The sequence below is a fragment of the Ornithodoros turicata genome, unplaced genomic scaffold (genome assembly GCF_037126465.1).
Source record: "Ornithodoros turicata isolate Travis unplaced genomic scaffold, ASM3712646v1 ctg00001413.1, whole genome shotgun sequence".
Classification (NCBI taxonomy): domain Eukaryota; kingdom Metazoa; phylum Arthropoda; class Arachnida; order Ixodida; family Argasidae; genus Ornithodoros; species Ornithodoros turicata.
The window spans coordinates 30,532-49,999 of record NW_026999595.1 but is presented as its reverse complement, the minus strand read 5'-3'; the positions used below and the strand labels follow the sequence as shown (position 1 = coordinate 49,999).

The 19,468-nt window shown below is 45.2% G+C and overlaps 2 long non-coding RNA genes across 3 annotated transcripts; one reads left to right on the top strand and one right to left on the bottom strand.

Moving 5' to 3' along the window:
- Positions 1-1,120: 1,120 nt before the first annotated feature.
- On the bottom strand, positions 1,121-2,384 carry LOC135376957 (uncharacterized). Its single transcript, XR_010417928.1, has 2 exons — positions 1,467-2,384; positions 1,121-1,341 (listed from the first exon to the last, which is right to left on the bottom strand). It is a non-coding gene; the product is annotated as an uncharacterized LOC135376957 (long non-coding RNA).
- A 5,560-nt stretch (positions 2,385-7,944) lies between these two features.
- On the top strand, positions 7,945-9,353 carry LOC135376956 (uncharacterized). Of its 2 annotated transcripts, none has more exons than XR_010417927.1 (3): positions 7,945-8,289; positions 8,523-8,606; positions 9,260-9,353. It is a non-coding gene; the product is annotated as an uncharacterized LOC135376956 (long non-coding RNA). The 2 variants fall into 2 exon arrangements; XR_010417926.1 differs by lacking the exon at positions 9,260-9,353 and adding an exon at positions 9,216-9,241.
- Positions 9,354-19,468: the final 10,115 nt, after the last annotated feature.

Genomic DNA, 19,468 nt, shown 5'->3' with positions numbered 1-19,468 from the left:
ATTTATTGATGCAACGTATAGACTCAAATGGACTCATATATTCACCGTGCGTACAGGACGTTTCGTTCGTTGAATAAACTGCAACCAAACCAGGCCTCCACAGCTCCCCGCATTTGCGGCAGTAAAAAATAAAACGTCACAGTCACGTGGTATTACATCGTCAGGCATCATGACGGATGCCCATTGGCCAAAGGAGGATGCGCGCTCCGGGATTGGTTGAAAAAGTTTCGAAATATCTGACAGCTCACTTTTCGCGGGCAGTCTGGGGCAGTCGGCCAGGCGGGCAGCTCCAAGCAAGGTTGCTGCGTCTCAGCGGCTCGCCGATGTGGGTTGACCACAACGACCAAAGAGGAAGTGTACGCGCGGGTTTGTTCGTGAGCTATAGTGGCCGTTCGTGAGACTCTGGCCATGTACTGATCTCCGATAAAGTGTCAACCTACGGACATTCTTGCCGGGTCGGAACTGGAATGCTTGGTGAGCTGACGCCTGAGGAACACTTTCGAGCGCTGTCGCATTTTCAAATACAGTGACTAAGAAGAGAGTGTTCGTAACGACAAAAGTATTTCCCGTGACTGTGTGACCTACGGTGCATCGCCAGAATGAGAAGAAGATGCTCATGTGTGAAACGCACGCACTCGTGGACTTCGCTCACCTCCAGAAGTAGGCTGTATGTGTGCTTTGCAAGTTCGAACTTGGTTTGGTTGCTGTCTATTCAAGGAACGAAACGTCCTGTACGCACGGTGAATATATGAGTCAAACATTTGAGTTTATACGTTGCATCAATAAATATGTATTTCGCCTATCAAAAATGTCTTAGTTATTTTGGAATAACGGCCCAGTAAACCATATATGTCTCAGAAACGTCCACACGATGTCCCACTTGGGATTTTGGGATATCCCAGGGACTAGGCTGAATAGCCCGTTGACGTCTCTGGGACAGACAGAGGACCCGTATTTCTTCCGCATTTGCTGATCCAGGGAAGGTTCCAGGAATGTCTCTCAGGGATATTTGGACATATAGAGGACATATACAGGACGTGTTATTATTATTGTATTTTGTTGCTTTTTTTGCAATTTTTACTTATTCTACGGAAAATACTACTCTGCAACAGAGAACATCGTGTCAACGAACTCTTGTTTATTGAACACAAACCAAGTACACTAATGTTACATGCACTGCAAAAAACGCTGTTTCTAATGGTACAAAATATGATATTTCAACATAAATAGGCTAACTATTAACAATATAGGGTGACACTGATAAGACGCATAATAAGACGATAATGGTCATAATAATAATAATAATCACGTGATTGCTACGCCACTTCGGAACCGTCATCCCTGAAAGATAACCAATAACATAGTTAATTCCATCTATTGGGATAGCAGCTCAAACACTGCCATAAATAGGCGTAAAGAACAGACACTCTGCAAAAAGTGGGAACAAATGCAAGACACTGACTTACCGCAGTTTCTTTCGGAGTATAGATGGTTACATGCTGAAGCATCCTAATCACTGGTAGACCCAAGCGACTTCTTCTGGTTTATGCCTGGCTCTTCAGTGTTGTAGAGACACCAGGAACTTTACACATGTGTGAGGCTATCCATGGGTGTGTGTGGATACTGTAAAAGCAGTCATGTTTTATTAATCTCGAGTCACATCGCGTCCATGTGACATTCAAGCAAGATTAGCAGTCATGCAAAAAACAAGGAACTTTGAAAAACAGTGCAGTCAAACGTGAAAACATAACTGCTATCCTTTATATGAAAGACAACTGTAGCTGAGCCGAGATTATCGACTAGCAGGCTTCGCATAGTTCATAGAATTGCTTCACCATTGCTTTCATCATCCCCAATGCAAGATATCACAGGGACCTATAAAATAGTAGATGAATCAAAGAGATGTGAAGAAATGCACTTGCACTTTGTACCTGTACACACACAATCTCACACAGTTCCACCGTTCGCATGAGTTCGTCAGTGATACGCACCACACTTCGCAGGTAAAGCAAACTATACTGTTTACTCAGATACAAAGCTGTCATTGCTCCACACCTCTACCACATGTGATTGTTGAAAAAACAACAACGCACAAATCTTAAGTGAGGCAAAAGGAAGAAAGAACCCACCTTAACTCCAAAGCCGGAGAACAAAGGAACGCTAGCTCTCGCACACCACGGCAATCGTTGTTATGCACAACGTAGTTGTTCGGAGTACTGGCCAGTACTGCCTCGATGCTCCCGAGATTCCAGTACAAAATACGCAGGATGCTGAAGTTCCAAAGACCCTTCCGTGTAACATGCCATATCCTACAGAACCGCTACGACGACACGCCTCGCTTGTTTGAAACGGCGGTTGGGGAATGTCGATGGCGATGAGGCAGACGTCGTTACGCTTCGGCTCGCGCTAGTTGGAAACTTCATTCTTGTTATATCCCTCAACATACGTGACCGATCATTATAGTTCCCGCAGAAAAGGTAAAATATGTTTTTTTTTCTCTCTTTTGTTTATTGACTATGGTGCGATACGTGATGAGTCGTTACAAATATGATTACAAAAATTATGGCTATGAGGGTATCAAATAAATATTATTATTACGAGGAAAAAGTGAGATAAGTACCACATCAAACAGGCCTTCAACAAATTGGGTGCGCAGTATGTTGAGTAAAGACGCAGCGACTTTTCCGCTCGTGATAAAGGTTGACAATAGGGAGTTTTAGTTCCCACTATGATAACACGCCAATCGATACGATCTCGGAAAAACAGATACGACTCACGAGTCGGTGGGAATGATTCGTAAAGCGCTTGTCCGCAGTTTTAGTTTGCTGACGAAGAGTCACCGAGAACGGCCCACCGATACGGAAAATCAAGCGGGACGCCATCTGTTCGTGCAAATCTTAACTTCGTTTACTAGTATCCAGTTACATTATGCGCATGAAACGCGTGTTTCAAGCATTTGTATCAATAGTTGTGGAAGATGTAATGTTGCTAAATGTTTCTCTGCGCATTTATGCGCTGCCAACAGCTTTTGGTCAAAAATAGTCCGCGAAACAATGCACATCTTCACTTAGGCTTAGGTCCTGCTGTCCTCTCTCCGTCTGTCCACATCTGTACGCCGCTCGTAGCCACAGTTGCTTCGCGGCGCTAACACGCAATAAAAAAAACTTAGGCTTAGGCGTCCAGACGGGGGAAGTCACACAAGTATTATGTACATTAAGTACACCTTACATCCTTGTAAGGTAAAGAAATGTCATTGTTGTGATATTCGTAGTATATCCACAGAATATTCACTGGGGGATATTTGTGACGTCTCATGGTGGATATACAGCGGACGTTGTGAGGATACGCGTGACATCTGTGACGTGTGAGACCAATTTGGGAGGTCTGTGGGATATTGATGGTTTGCTGGGGGGCGTCAGGTATGAAAACCAGTAGAAGTCAATGGCAGCCAGGGCCGGCCGAAAGCCGAGCCAAACTGAGAGGTTGCTGATTGGTTGGCTGCTAGGCATCACGACGCATTTTCATTGGTCGTATGTCCAGTGTTGCCTGAATTATCTCAAACTATGGGCTCTATGGGGAGCTGTGGGCGCCTGACCAAATCAAGTTCGAACTTGCAAAGCACACACACAGTCTACTTCTGGAGACGAGCGAAGTCCACGAGTACGTGCGTTTCACAGATGAGCATCTTCTTCTCATACTGGCGATGCACCGAAGGTCACACAGTCACGGGACATACTTGTGTCGTTACGAACCCTCTCTTCTTAGTCACTGTATTTGAAAATGCGACAGCGCTCGAAAGTGTTCCTCATCGCGTCAGCTTACCAAGCATATTCCAGTTCCGATTTGGCTAGAATGTCCGTAGCTTGATACTTTATCGGAGATCAGTACATGGACATAGTCACTATAACTCACGAACAAACCCGCGAATACACTTCCTCTTTGGTCGTTGTGGTCAACCGACATCGGCGAGCCGCGGAGACGCAGCCACCTTGCTTGGAGCTGCCCGCCTGGCCGACTGCCCGCGAAAAGTGAGCTGTCAGATATTTCGAAACTTTGTCAACCAATCCCGGAGCGCGCAACCTCCTTCGGCCAATGGGCATCCGTCATGATGCCTGACGATGTAATACCACGTGACTATGACGTGTTTTCTTTTTCTACTGCCGCGAAGGCGGGGAGCTATGGAGGCCCTGCCAGTCCTCCTCAGGTTCCCGCGGACGCGGCTGTAGAGTATGTACCACTGAAGCCCATACACCATGTGCAAGCCCATTGGCCTAGACTGTGCGCGCGCTCCGATTGGTCGAGAACGTTTTGAAATCGCATTTTGTACGCGCGCATGTGCGTACAGCGTCTCGGCCGTTTCAGCGTAGTTTCGAAATAGCATGGTCGGCATGTCGTCCTCCTGTGTTCGGTGGTGTCAATCGACAGAACAGTTTGCAGAAATATATTCGCGGGTTTATTCGTGCGTCATTGTAAGTCTACGCGTGTTGTGCTGTTTCTGGACACAACTATTATCCCACGAACAATTTGTCAACTGCGGTACCGGAATGCTTCATGAGTTCGAGCGTGAAGAACAAGTTCGGGCGCCGTTGGATTTCGAGGACTGTCAACAAAGACAGGATTACGTGCCACACAAGCGTTTTTCGCTGCGCTATAATGGATGCACCGCAGGCAGCGAAAGAAGATGCTCATCATGAAATGGTACGCACTCATGAGACTGGCTCGGTATTAGAAGTTGAACGGTGTGCTCGTTCTGCTTCATGTTCGAACTTTGTCCCAGTTTGTCAGTGGGCTTTGTACGCACAGTGCACCCATGTATCAGATCTTTGAATTAGTGTTTTGTATCAAATACATTTTTATTTTACCCCAAACTCGCTTTAGTTATTTTGAATACCGAGTAACGGCGGGAGGCCTGAAATCCAGTAGAAGTAGATGGTAGCCAGGACCAACCGAAAAGCCAGCCAGACATGGAGGCTCCTGATTGGCCGACTGGTTGTGCATAATATCCACCACGTCGCAATTTCATTGGTCGTGTGCCCAGTGTTGTGTGAATTATCTCAAACTATGGACTCTATGGGGAGCTGTCGGAGCCTGGTTGCGCCGTTGCAGCGGTTAATTTCAAACTGTTCGAGACGCCGCCAGAGGAGGCACAGTGAGCGGGTTTCGCCGCCGCGAAAATAGTGTCGCCGCTGGCATTTCCCGCCAAATGCCGGCTATTTACTTTCCATTGGCTCCGGTCCCCCACGTGACCTTTCTCGATCATGATTGGCTGAGGCTGATTTATACCCTAGTTACACTAGCGCTACAGTGCCCTAGAAGATTGTAGTGGAAAATGCGACGGCTCCCTCTGTGAGGCTCTTGAGGCGGATGCCGCTGTGGGGCGCTGGCGTAGTTACCCCGAGCAGAAACTGGCGCCGGCGTATTGGGTTATCGCACTTCCTAGGATTGTTATTTGTGTGTGCGTGTCTCTCTGTGAATTATTCCTTGTTACTTCTTTCAAAAACTTTTACTAAACGACACAGTCTACCGGCATATGCCACATAAAACAGGAAGCACACGCAATGAGGGAGACAGGTTTATGCTTTCAGGTATGGAACGATCGCAGGCTATGACGATGTAAAGTTGGCTGATAAGTACAAGACACAAGATTATAACGACCACAGAGTATGAATATATAAAAAACAATGAAACTGCAATTAAATGCAACATTGGATGCACATAATGTGAAGTACAAAATTAATTACTGGCAGGTAAAAATGACAAGTTATGTGCAGCGACTGAGCTTCAGATATTTTGCACAGTCGCGTTTCTGTGCTTTGGCTCGATTCAGCGACTTAACAAAAAAATGAAGCCTAGTGGTGACATAAAATGCCATAATTTCAGCACTCAGTTGCTTGCTATATTCAGTGCAACCAATGGCATCCTGTCGAGTTCTATGAAGAAGTGCAATGACGTCCATAATGCGTTCATGGTGAAGTTCCTGCGTTCTGAAGCAGCTGGTAAACACGTTTTCCAAATTTTCCACGAACCTAAGCATAAAGCCTGATGGATACAACAGGCCCCCCTTATCTTTCGGCTGAGTCAGCTGAGCTGCCTGCAGGTTCTGTACATCATTCTTGTCGCTAAGCAACAACTTTCTACACATGTCACACCTTGATTTAGACAGGAATTTTGTGGCGACATAGCCAGCTATATAAAAAATTAGTCTCTGGTCGCTTCTTGAGGATATGCGACATGGTCTGTTGACTTTTCAATTACAAGCTCGGCGCTGCTGAGGTCACCATCTCCAATGAACTTGTCTATCAGAGTCTGCTTTACGCATTTGTATTCCTCTATGCCGTTTGTACTGAGCAGAGCATCTAACACAACAGGCTCCGCATTTCCATTTGCAACAGATTTTGCCATACTATAAAAGCTAAGGCAAGAAACAGTTATCAAAAACTGTTGTGAAGTTGGATGTGACAGCCTGAAGATTGCCTCACGATGCCAAAAACGTTGTCAAGCGGATCTTGACTTCGTGATGTCACGGTGAACTTATACCCGACGTGCCTTGTTAAGTAGTCCATCAAGGATAGCGTGCTGGCAATGGTGACCCTTAAGCCCACAGCTGTTTTAAGCTAGACAGAAAGCTGCCCGGGTAGCCAGTCTTGCAACGGGGCGCGAAGCAATGTGTCTCTAACTTCTTTTTCTTCTTCTCCATCGAGGACTAGCACACTCAAATACCGGCAAAATTTACAGGAAGCTTCACTATTTTGATGCGTCACACATCGCCTTCTTTCGGAGTCACCAAAGCATCACGCAAAAACAGCAAAAACGCTGCAGCGGACATAGGCGCTTCACAGTTTCTCCTCGGGAATTCGACAGCAGCGCCAGGAGATCCAGCAGTGGCCGTCCGCTCGTCCTTCCTCAGCTATCGGGCTGAAACCGGTTCCGCTCTTTCCACTATACTCTTCTAGGGCACTGTACTAGCGCTCTCAACCACGGTTGAGTCGACCACGGTTGAACTCAACCGTGGTTGAGAGTGTTACACAGGCCTCCACAGTTCCCCGCATTTGCGGCAGTAGAAAAATAAAATCACGTCACAGTCACGTGGTATTACATCGTCAGGCATCGTGACGGATGCCCATTGGCCAAAGGAGGATGCGCGCTCCGGGATTGGTTGATAAAGTTTCGAAATATCTGACAGCTCACTTTTCGCGGGCAGTCTGGGCAGTCGGCCAGGCGGGCAGCTCCAAGCAATGTCGCTGCGTCTCCGCGGCTCGCCGATGTCGGTTGACCACAACGACCAAAGAGGAAGTGTACGCGCGGGTTTGTTCGTGAGCTATAATGACTCTGGCCATGTACTGATCTCCGATAAAGTGTCAACCTACGGACATTCTTGCCGGGTCGGAACTGGAATGCTTGGTGAGCTGACGCCTGAGGAACACTTTCGAGCGCTGTCGCATTTTCAAATACAGTGACTAAGAAGAGGGTGTTCGTAACGACAAAAGTATTTCCCGTGACTGTGTGACCTACGGTGCATCACCAGAATGAGAAGATGCTCATCTGTGAAACGCACGCACTCGTGGACTTCGCTCGCCTCCAGAAGTAGACTGTATGTGTGCTTTGCAAGTTCGAACTTGGTTTGGTTGCTGTCTATTCAAGGAACGAAACGTCCTGTACGCACGGTGAATATATGAGTCAAACATTTGAGTTTATACGTTGCATCAATAAATATGTATTTCGCCTATCAAAATGTCTTAGTTAATTTGGAATAACAGGCGCCAGGTATGAAAACCAGTAGAAGTCAATGGCAGCCAGGGCCGGCCGAAAGCCGAGCCAAACTGAGAGGTTGCTGATTGGTTGGCTGCTAGGCATCACGACGCATTTTCATTGGTCGTATGTCCAGTGTTGCCTGAATTATCTCAAACTATGGGCTCTATGGGGAGCTGTGGGCGCCTGGTGTTACACTGCAGCGCCAACCGTGGTTGACTGCACAACCACGGTTGAGTTTCGACCGAGCTCCTCAACCACAGTCGGGTCAACTGAAAAGCAAGATGGCGGACTCTACTTCAGCTACTGTAGTGTCGTCGGAAGCAATAAGTGAGCTGCCGTGCAGTAAAACACACTTCGTTTGGTCAGATGCCATGACGATGCGCTTGATAAACGCCTGGGAAGACAGTGTAGCCGTATCGGGGACCAAAGAGGCCAGAAAAGAAACGCCGCCGAATACGACCGCGTCGAGACAGCTACTGCGGTTTTCGTCGGGAAGCAAGTGCGGGTTAAAATAGAAAACCTGACGATGGAATAGAGGTAGGAAACTCAGTTAGTTCATTTCTTGTTTCTGCTTGCTTTGTTGTGTATGTCATAGATACTTACGCCTATTTTATCCAGCTACCACAACATGCTGGTAGATGATTCCATGCGATCAGTGGCGTTTTCGTCGCATTCCTGCGAGCGCGTATTATGTACATGCTGTTTGGTGTCCTTTTCGATGTTTCATACTATTTGGTACAACTGATGACATGTCATACTTGAATTTCCAGCTTCACCTATGAAAACTACAGCCACACTGCACGGTCTCGCACTGCTACAAAACGACTACTTCAGAAACAGTGATGTCATGATTGGTGAGCATAACCACAGCTGCAATCTGAATCTGTGTGCTGATATGATGTGTGGCTATGGAAATGGGGTGTGTACGTCCTCTTCGCTGGAATATGTGTTGCAGTTAGTATATCACTGCTTGTTCTGAACTCTTGTGAACCAAGCATGTGCTTAAAACATGTAATAGTTTGTAAAGGCATTATTAAGTGGTAAAAAATAAAAGCGCAACAGTGTTGAAGTCACTAAAATGATAAATATGGATGAGCATTTACTAAGCTGGAAATCAGTGCCAGTGCTGGCAATGCTGCATGTAATCATATGCATATTACTACTAAGCATAGCAAGGCAACTAGCGGATGGGGATTTATAGTCAGGAGGTTTATGTGCAACAAGAAAAGACAATAACAGTAGCTTGTGTGTATTGTATGTCATTTGTTATGCATGCTATTTATCCCCTGTGTATGTGTATGTGATGCACTATAAGCATGCTATGTTGGAAGTAGTCCCGATAAACTTCGAAGGAGTGACAAAACAAAAACAAAAAACTGTGTGCACAGAGGAAACATCGAGGCATCTTCCTCAGTAATATGTCGTCTCACTGCATGCTTCACACATTCTTGTGTATCTTCAAGGTTCCAATTGTGCACGAACAGTCAGATGAAAACCATTGTTGCAGCATCCCAGCCTGAAGAACAAACAACTGAGCAACAAGAGACAAGTTCGGAACCTGCACAGACCTCACAGAGAAAGTAGCCCAAAAACCAGACTGTGATGATGCAGGTCTAGAGCTCTAAAAAGCTGTGGAAATGAGAGCTACAAAAGCTGAAAAAAGGAACGAAGGTTTCAAAGAAATGTACTGAGGCTGCAGGAAGGAGTTAATAGAATGCAACAAGAAATGCTTCGATAAGCAAATTAAAATGGTGCAAGCGAGATGGTGCACTGTGGAAAGAGCTAACATTTCCTTCAGTTCATATTGTGTGTTCCTCAAACTCAAGGAAATGTTTCCTCCTTCAAAGAAATGTTTCATTCGATGCAGACTTATTTTTCAATCATCGCCACCACAATAATTTTCTTTTTTTCATAACAGCGAAATCTTTCATACGTAGTTTGTTTTTTAGCTTTATAACAGTGCATTGTCCTTGCAAAGCCTCATTAAATGTATATGTGTAATGTATTATGCCAGTGATTTTCGGCTTTTGTTACTTAAGCTGAAAAAGGGTCATTGGTGAAAAAAAAAAAAACACACACAAGAAAACATAGGCATATTACCATAGTTATAAAATCTACATATAAGGAAACATGACAGTAAAATTATCTACTTTAGAGAAATGTACTTGCCCGCAATAAATATGCTGTCATAGTATTGTAAAACGTTGTTTGATTGACTGAGATTTTAAAAAATATGGAGGTGTTCGGGTCAGCTACTGCAGAACTCGTGAATAGAAAACAGTAGAAAAACCAACCTCAAGATGATGAAGAGGCAAAGAAGAAAAACCATGCAAAACAAACAACCAAAAAACAAACAGGGTCCACCTGATGGATGTGTCCAGTAAATGAAATAAGAGTTCAAATAAACATAGACTGTAAAATGTCATTGGTGTTACGTTCTTCTTTTTTTTTTTTGTATTTGATAATGTGGACATTTGTTTCTTATGATGGACAGTTTTTGCTTGCTAAAGTTGCAGCTAAGTGCAACGGACATGACCGAACCTCATACAACAGGACACACAGTTGCCCTTGGCTGCAACTTTAACAAGTACACGTACACAATCTCCCAACTCGTAGAGCTAGGGTGGCTTTTCCTGACGAGGGAGAGGAATCGTCAATGTTATTGAAGCATGATGGGCGCTTTCAGCATCTCTCATTTAAAATCATTATTATTTGCTACGGCAAAAATTTTCAATACTGCACCGTTTTGCTATACTAATCAATCTAACTGGTTTATGGGCATTTTAATAATTTACTTCAGAAGCAAATGCTTAGCGTTTAAGCAGGGTTTGTTTAATGCTGAGATGTCCTTTGGTGAATACAATTGTGTTGCTCTTTTCGAGGCCCTTTTTGGTGTGGGGGTGATGCGCTAGATATCGATTTAGTGAAGGCGTTGCTCCATAAATGTGCAATGCGATGGCATCCTGCATTTCCCTGACACGATGGCGGTAGTCCTGCATTCAGTCCTGCACTGTCATTCATGCCTTTGCACATCTTATGTAGAATGCAACTTCTATCATGATTATCATGTCACAGTTATTGATGTCGCATTCAATCCCCTTTAGAAAGATGCAGAGTTGTGCTTTCACTCTCCCAAAGGCATTTTCAACCACGTGTCTTGCATCTGACAGTCAAGCATTAAATTGCCGTCAGAGTATAGCTTCATCATATACGGCTGCAAAGGAAACGCTTGGTCACATAGGATGACTAGACCCACGGTGAACCCTTGCATTGTCTCTATGTACCAGCCCTTGTAGTTGTAATAGTCTGAGCCTTTGTTCTTTGAGAGCACATCTCAATGTGGCATATGTCCAGAATCTTGAGAGAGTCCTGTTACTCCGTCAAACCGACGTAGGTGGCTCTGCTGGTGTTGTGAGCTTCACAAACTGGGATTGTAGTTTGTACAATCACTAAGTAAAAACTCCCAGTACACATGATTTACAAAATGCCTGCTAACACCAAAAAGGCTGTTCTGCAGATGCTAATAGGCGATAAAGGGCACCTGCCACTCTTTGCAAAGGCACAGCCTGCCTCATGTCCGTGTCTCGCCTAGCTATGCTCTGGCAAACGCCCACCATGTAGCTGAACGTTGCACAGGTGACGCGATAGTCCCGTTTCGGTTTAAAGAACTCGTCAGCGAGGTTGGGCAGTGTGGTTTCCGACCAAGACGCTGGCCGTCGATAGCTGCGCAGTTGCTTCTCCCTTGTGCACAATCGCAGGGCTGTTGCTGTCAGAATTTGTACCTGTTGCCGTGCTGGTTTCCGCTTTCGTCGCTTATGTATCGCGCGCGCACAGCATCCAGCTCACACTCTGTTTCCTCACTCGAGACTAGAAGTAGGGGAGGTACAGAAAAACATTCCTGACCCTCTCTCGCACCACGTCGTTCTTCAGTTTGCTCAAACACATCGCTTGTCCAACAGAGCGTACACGCACAGTACAGACACGGCAGCACAAGAAATATTTACACGAAATATGTAGAACTCAACAAGGACAATGACATGTACAACAAAATAAAAGATTAAATAACGCGGATAAGAAAAATGCACGGCGACGCACGAAAGAGCAGAAGTACAGCAGAAGCGTTCGTGCGAATTAGTGTTGTGAACATATTTCGCGATACGGCTGAAATGTAAATTTGGAAATGCGAAACAGTAGTAAAAATGTCGAGTTGCGTACGAAATCCCTCCAATACACAGTAACACACATTCTTGGGGCATTATACACCTCTGGAAAGCGTCCAAAGCGTTATCTTTTTCTGACGACGTAATACTTAAAATTGTTATGTGTTCTGGGGGTTCTCTGTTTGCTCATCAGGCGACGCTGCTAGCGCTACGCATTTTCCTCCGTTTTCCTCTCCCGAAGGCCAAGTACTCTCAACTGAGCCTGCAGAAGCCCGTGCAGTGGCGTAGCCACGGGGGGGCTAGGGGGGGCTCGAGCCCCCCCTACCTGCCACGGACCGACCCACGGAAATCGTGCAAATCCGAGGAGAAAATAATATATATATGGGGGGGGGGGGGGGTGACAGTGTGACGATCGCGAAAGTTCTTACAGTTCATGGCGTCTAAGCAGCACTCTTGAATGGTTTTCAAAGTATGAGCTTTTCAAAATCCTTCCAATCTCGTGACACCACCTCATTGGACATGACAGCCTATACATGTAATCGTATTGTGCACGTCCAAATCAATTATTTTCGTTCTGTTTTTTTTTTTTAACCGCATTTTGCGGCGTGCGCGAGTATGTGTATGTTGTCGCGCCCAGGATCAGCGGCGATCGAGCCCCCCTATCTTGGAGGTCTTGGTTCGCCACTGAGCCCGTGTAACTGATTTCGTTGCTCAGTTCACTCAACCGTGGTTGAGCCATTCGACTGCAGTCGACTCAACCGTGGTTGAGAAAGCTAGTGTAACTAAGGTATTAAAGGGTCTCTGACCAGAAGCTGGAGAGACTTTTCCGCAGTGGCCACCGATAGAATACACAAAAGCAACTTCACATACGAAAATGCATGTTTCAACACCTCGTAGTTTTCGTAAACTCGAATTTTGAACATCGCGGTTCACGCTGACGCTGGCACACCTAGCGTCAAACCAAGAAAACGTACGCATATATAGAAAACTAGAAAACTCATCTGGTCATCCCACTGGGATGACGTCAATCGCCCATGCAATCAGCGCGCAGAATGTTGTCACGTGATCGAGCACTACAACAGCAACTTTCAGCAAGAACCAACATTTTTACACCGATATACTGTTGTCACAATGTCTGAAAATAAAAAGTATGTATATACTTCGAAATCTGCGACCTGTTTTATAACTGCGATAATCCAGTTAGCGACTCCCGTGGAAACAAGAACTAGCTACGAGCTACTATGACTTTCGGGATCCAGCGCGCTGTTTCACAGCGTTAGTGTAGTGTGTGTATTTCCAAGTTTTCTTTATTTATATCTTTTGGAACAACGACCAATATATCGAGGTACACAGACTTCATTTGACATGCCTCGGTTGTGTCGTCAAAGCGAGATTTCTCGACTTCCGTACGATACTGCGCGTTCAACCGCAGCGGCAGGTATGGTTGGCAGCGGATTTTGCCAATCGTATTTGAAGAATGCAGACTATAAGACCGACCCCTCAGTTTGAGTACAAAGAACCTCCGCCTACAGCAGTCCGCAGTGCTTTCCTTGAATCTATCTTCCAAGACTGTTGCATCTGGACGTGACGAGGTTAGTGTCTGTGTAATTTATACAGTGATTACTCTCCTTGTGAGAATTACGTTGTGGCATGCAGATGTTAGGAGACCAGTTACGCAACAAAAAAAAATAAGGATTAAAAAAATTGAAGTTTACGCACTAAATCAAAAGATATACTGTACAATTCCGAGTGTTGTTCAGAATGCAGCCATGCCATTGCAGTAAGCAACATCTACAGTACGTAAAATGAAGATGTGTATTCCGCATCTAGGTGTAACATTTTAATTGTCACAGCAGTGTGCACCAATGTAGTTCATGACATCCTTGGACAAGATGTGGAACCAAATGTTGGAAATACAAGGCAGGGATCAGGTACAAGTTTTCTTCTATTTGTTTTCCTTATAATATGCAGCGTACTGCACATAGTAAAGAAGGGCTCTGGATTCTAAACCAACGCAGTTGAAATCCTTAGCTTACCCCAAGCTGTACTATTGTTGTCTAATCTGGGGAAACACCTCAGAGGGCAACTACGATAAAATTGCAGTGCACAAAAAAGAAAAGAAAAGAAAGAAGGCCTGGTGCACGACAACCATGTCTACAGGTGCAATGTGCTGGACCCTCGTTGCAAAGGGGCCCACCAGGTGTGCCACTACAATCCATCCATCCATCCAGCCCCTCAGCTCCTTCAAGACATGTAAAATACAGTAGACAAAGTGTACTTGTGACACTTGCAACACAACGCAACGCAACGCAACACAATTGTGACACAGTGACACTTGCAAATCGGCAGTGATGGCCAGTAGTTAACTACATGTAGTTAAACTACTAGTTAAACTACCTGATTGTAGTTAAAAAGTAGTTATCAACTACTTGCAGAAATGTAGTGGCAACTACTAGTTAAACTACTATTTTAAGTAGTTAGCTACAGTAGTTAGGTTACTGAAGGCGCCAACTACTTCCGATTTTGCCGTAACCTTTACGGCACGATTGTGCTTCCGACTTTTACCTTGAGCTACTTGTTTGATGAGAACGGAGGTGCAGAGCAATTGTGTCGTGCATGTGTACTAAATCTTCACTTTTAATGCTTTAAAACAGGTTGCTTTAAAACAATGTTTAAAACAGGTTGTTGAACGTACACCATAGCTGATCTGTTCTGTTTCCCACCACTGTACTACCGCACATGCTTTATCTGTTGTTGTTGTTTTTTTTTTTTGTAACGTCCGCAGTTTGATTCCAAAGCGTAAGGATTTGTGTAGTTTGTTGCAATCGTGTGAATGTGACCCTGTTGCACTTACTGAAACTTGGTTACCGCCAGATATAAGAGACAGTGAGCTGTTACCAGAGTGTCCTGGCTTTACCTTCTATCGCTGTGATCGCGTAAATAGACGAGAAGGTGGTGTTTGGCTCGCCGTTAAAAACTGTTTTAAATCATATGCTGTTCATTGTACACTTCCTATCGAAGTAACGTGGGTATTGATTGACTGCGTCACGTGTAGATTAGTAGTTGGTGCATGCTATCGACCTCCCTCAAGCAATGCATTCATCCCAGAATTACACAAATCACTACATCATATATTTCACAAATTCCCAAATTCAAAGGTTATTCTTCTTGGTGATTTCAACTACCCCTCAATTAGTTGGAGATCCACCTCAGCCTCCGGCAGTGAAGAACGTTCTTTCATTGGTTTGTGTCATGTGTTTGACCTTCATCAGGTGGTTCATGAACCCACCCGAGTAACTCCCACCTCACCAAACATCCTAGACCTAATCCTCACTAACGACCCAGATATAGTAGGTTCTGTATTTTCTCCATGCGCCTTGAGTGATCACAAAGTACTACACTTTACAATACCTGTCCCCAGCGTGCCCCGTCGTTCCTCGTGCAAACGCATAAGATCGATAAGGGTAACTACGACCAAATAAATTCTGAATTATCCAATTACTTAGCTAACTTTCTCGCTAATTTTGAAGTACGGACAGTTGAGGAAAACTGGTATTTATACAAATCCAAGATTAATGCACTTACTGAAGCCTATATACCCTCCATTATCATCAAGACACATTGTCATGCCCCATGGTACAATCATGAAATCAAACTGCTCGCCCGTAAAAAGACACGTCTGTACAGGCTTGCTAAGCGCTGTAAGTCTGCATCATCACTGCTAATATCAAGAGTGCGCCCGGAAATACATCTCATTGGTGACTTCTTCAAAACGCAGGTTCTATAGCGAGGGCCTCGTTAACCTCTTGAAGCACAACCCCAAAGCATTCTACAAAGTTATAAACCCAAAATCTTCATCGGTAAACATCCAACTGAAAGATCGTGATGGTAATTTTGTTAGAGGATAACCAATGTTCTCTTATCTTCAATAACGCATTTGCAAGCGTGTTCACCAACGAAGACACAACTCCCCCTGCCGCGCCTCCCACATCCATCTTCAATAGCATGTCACCGATAGCGATATCTCCTGCTGGCATTGAAAAGATTATCTCTTCCATCAAGTTTTCCTCCTCTGCTGGTTTCGATGGAATAAACAGCAAAATTCTTAAAAACACAAAGGCTCACTCGATCAGATTTCTTGCTGCAATATTCCAACAATCACTTAATAGTTCATAATGGGTAGAAATCCAGCGAACCGGTAGAGATGTAGGAAGGGAGTTGCCTCAGGACAGAAGCCGCCGATATTTCGAACTGAGACTGTTCTTCTTCTGGGCACCGTCCTCATCATTGGCATGATTTAAAGGGACAATTCGCATGAACCTTTTAACACGTCACACCTAACCCTTTATATACCATGCCAATGATGAGGACGGTGCCCAGAAAAAGAACAGTCTCTGTTCGAAATAACGGCGGCTTCTCTCCTGAGGCAACTCCCTTCCTACTTAATAGTTCAGTTCTGCCAGAAGACTGGCGTCGGGGAATGATAATACCAGTGCATAAAAGTGGTGTCACTCATTCACCGTTGAACTATAGACCAATCTCCATTACCCGCGTCCCCTGCAAAATCATGGAACACATTATATATTCGCAGGTAATCAACTTCCTAGAGTCAAATGCTTACTTTTCCCCCTGCCAGCATGGCTTCCGTAAAAATTTCTCACAACTATATAGCTGGTTTTATCCACGACCTCCACTCAAATATGGACAGTTCTACTCAAACAGATGCCGTGTTCCTGGACTTTGCTAAAGCCTTTGATTCTGTACCGCACGCTAGATTAATGGTTAAACTCTCACAACTAGGCCTTGATGCACATGTTCTCTCCTGGATTAATATGTTCTTAACTGACCGCGTCCAGTCCACTTTCGTGAACAACCATTCCTCGTCCTTTTGTCACGTATCAACTGGTGTCCCCCAGGGTATGGCCTTTGGGGTATGTGAATAAATGAATAAATAATGCTTGTCTAGTGAAGCCTCATTTGCTGTGAAATAATTCTGCAATTTAGTTTATCGCGTAGGCACAAAAAGAATTTCGCCGTAAGCTTTGTGTTTGACGATCGTAGCAATGGCTTGAACCAAAGTTTATCATTGCTTGTGATTCATATTTAGGTGTCCAAGAACACTACAAGGGATTGGTGTTGATGGACAACGTTAAGTAGTTATAGATGTAGTTAAACTACATTGCAGTAGTTAAAGAAGTAGTTTTAACTACTCCCCTGAAAAGTAGTTGAACTACTAGTTAAACTACTCAATTGCAAAGTAGTTAGTAGTTATAGTTAAACTACTGTAGAAGTAGTTAGTGGCCATCAGTGCAAATCAGACATTTATACAAAATTGCCTCGCAAATTCAGGATCTTTTACTGCCATCTCAAACACTTGCCATTACGGTATGAAATCCATCACTGTACCACCTTACAAGGTTCCACTGCTACAGACCAACTACGGAAATCAGCAGAAACCATTCTTTTTTCGAACAAATTTTTTCAGCTGATTGGAAATGACCTTCCTGTGTCCAGTTTCAAAACAGAGTTACACAAACTTGTTGAAGTCTTATTAGAGACAGGCCACTCTGTTATGTATTTATGTGTGTGCGTGTGTGCGAAAATATGCACAGCTCGGTGCAGTTGTGTATTTTATTTATGTGGTTGTGATCTGCTGTATGCTCGTAGTGGTAATAATCAGTTATCGCACACTGTATTAGTGCTAGGCATCCCATCAGGCTGATGCCTTTCGTGCCAGGTAGCCTCATTTAATTTTCTATGAAATGAGATCCTCATAAATTTATATGGCTTTTTTGTAGCAATGTTAGGGTAATGACTTCATGGAAATGGAATGAACAGAAGAGGAAGACATCTGCAATGGTCATGACAGTTGTCCGCCAGCAACGGGACCAATTTCTTTTATAAATGTGGTATATAGCGTGAAGTTGTTACTAACAAAAAGTTTTTTGTTCCCTTTACAGGAATCTACAGGTGGTGAGCACGCGTAAGGACTTGACATATGGGGTCTTTTGGCAGTGCTGGCAGCCTCTCGCACGCTTCACGGCTAATTCTTCTGTGAACCATTGCAGACAACGGAAGATAAAGCTATCTACGATCCTGCACCTATCTGAGCGCCCAGCGATTGCACCAACACGCCACCACGTCGAGTCGTCTACTTAAGAAGCTGCACGGGCACAATCGTCGTCTTTTGGCAGTGCTGGCAGCCTCTCGCACGCTTCACGGCTAATCCTTCTGTGAACCATTGCAGACAACGGAAGATAAAGCTATCTACGATCCTGCACCTATCTGAGCGCCCAGCGATTGCACCAACACGCCACCACGTCGAGTCGTCTCCTTAAGAAGCTGCACGGGCACAATCGTCGTCTTTTGGCAGTGCTGGCAGCCTCTCGCACGCTTCACGGCTAATCCTTCTGTGAACCATTGCAGACAACGGAAGATAAAGCTATCTACGATCCTGCACCTATCTGAGCGCCCAGCGATTGCACCAACACGCCACCACGTCGAGTCGTCTACTTAAGAAGCTGCACGGGCACAATCGTCGTCTTTTGGCAGTGCTGGCAGCCTCTCGCACGCTTCACGGCTAATTCTTCTGTGAACCATTGCAGACAACGGAAGATAAAGCTATCTACGATCCTGCACCTATCTGAGCGCCCAGCGATTGCACCAACACGCCACCACGTCGAGTCGTCTCCTTAAGAAGCTGCACGGGCACAATCGTCGTCTTTTGGCAGTGCTGGCAGCCTCTCGCACGCTTCACGGCTAATCCTTCTGTGAACCATTGCAGACAACGGAAGATAAAGCTATCTACGATCCTGCACCTATCTGAGCGCCCAGCGATTGCACCAACACGCCACCACGTCGAGTCGTCTACTTAAGAAGCTGCACGGGCACAATCGTCGTCTTTTGGCAGTGCTGGCAGCCTCTCGCACGCTTCACGGCTAATTCTTCTGTGAACCATTGCAGACAACGGAAGATAAAGCTATCTACGATCCTGCACCTATCTGAGCGCCCAGCGATTGCACCAACACGCCACCACGTCGAGTCGTCTACTTAAGAAGCTGCACGGGCACAATCGTCGTCTTTTGGCAGTGCTGGCAGCCTCTCGCACGCTTCACGGCTAATCCTTCTGTGAACCATTGCAGACAACGGAAGATAAAGCTATCTACGACCCTGCACCTATCTGAGCGCCCAGCGATTGCACCAACACGCCACCACGTCGAGTCGTCTACTTAAGAAGCTGCACGGGCACAATCGTCGTCTTTTGGCAGTGCTGGCAGCCTCTCGCACGCTTCACGGCTAATCCTTCTGTGAACCATTGCAGACAACGGAAGATAAAGCTATCTACGATCCTGCACCTATCTGAGCGCCCAGCGATTGCACCAACACGCCACCACATCGAGTCGTCTACTTAAGAAGCTGCACGGGCACAATCGTCGTCTTTTGGCAGTGCTGGCAGCCTCTCGCACGCTTCACGGCTAATCCTTCTGTGAACCATTGCAGACAACGGAAGATAAAGCTATCTACGATCCTGCACCTATCTGAGCGCCCAGCGATTG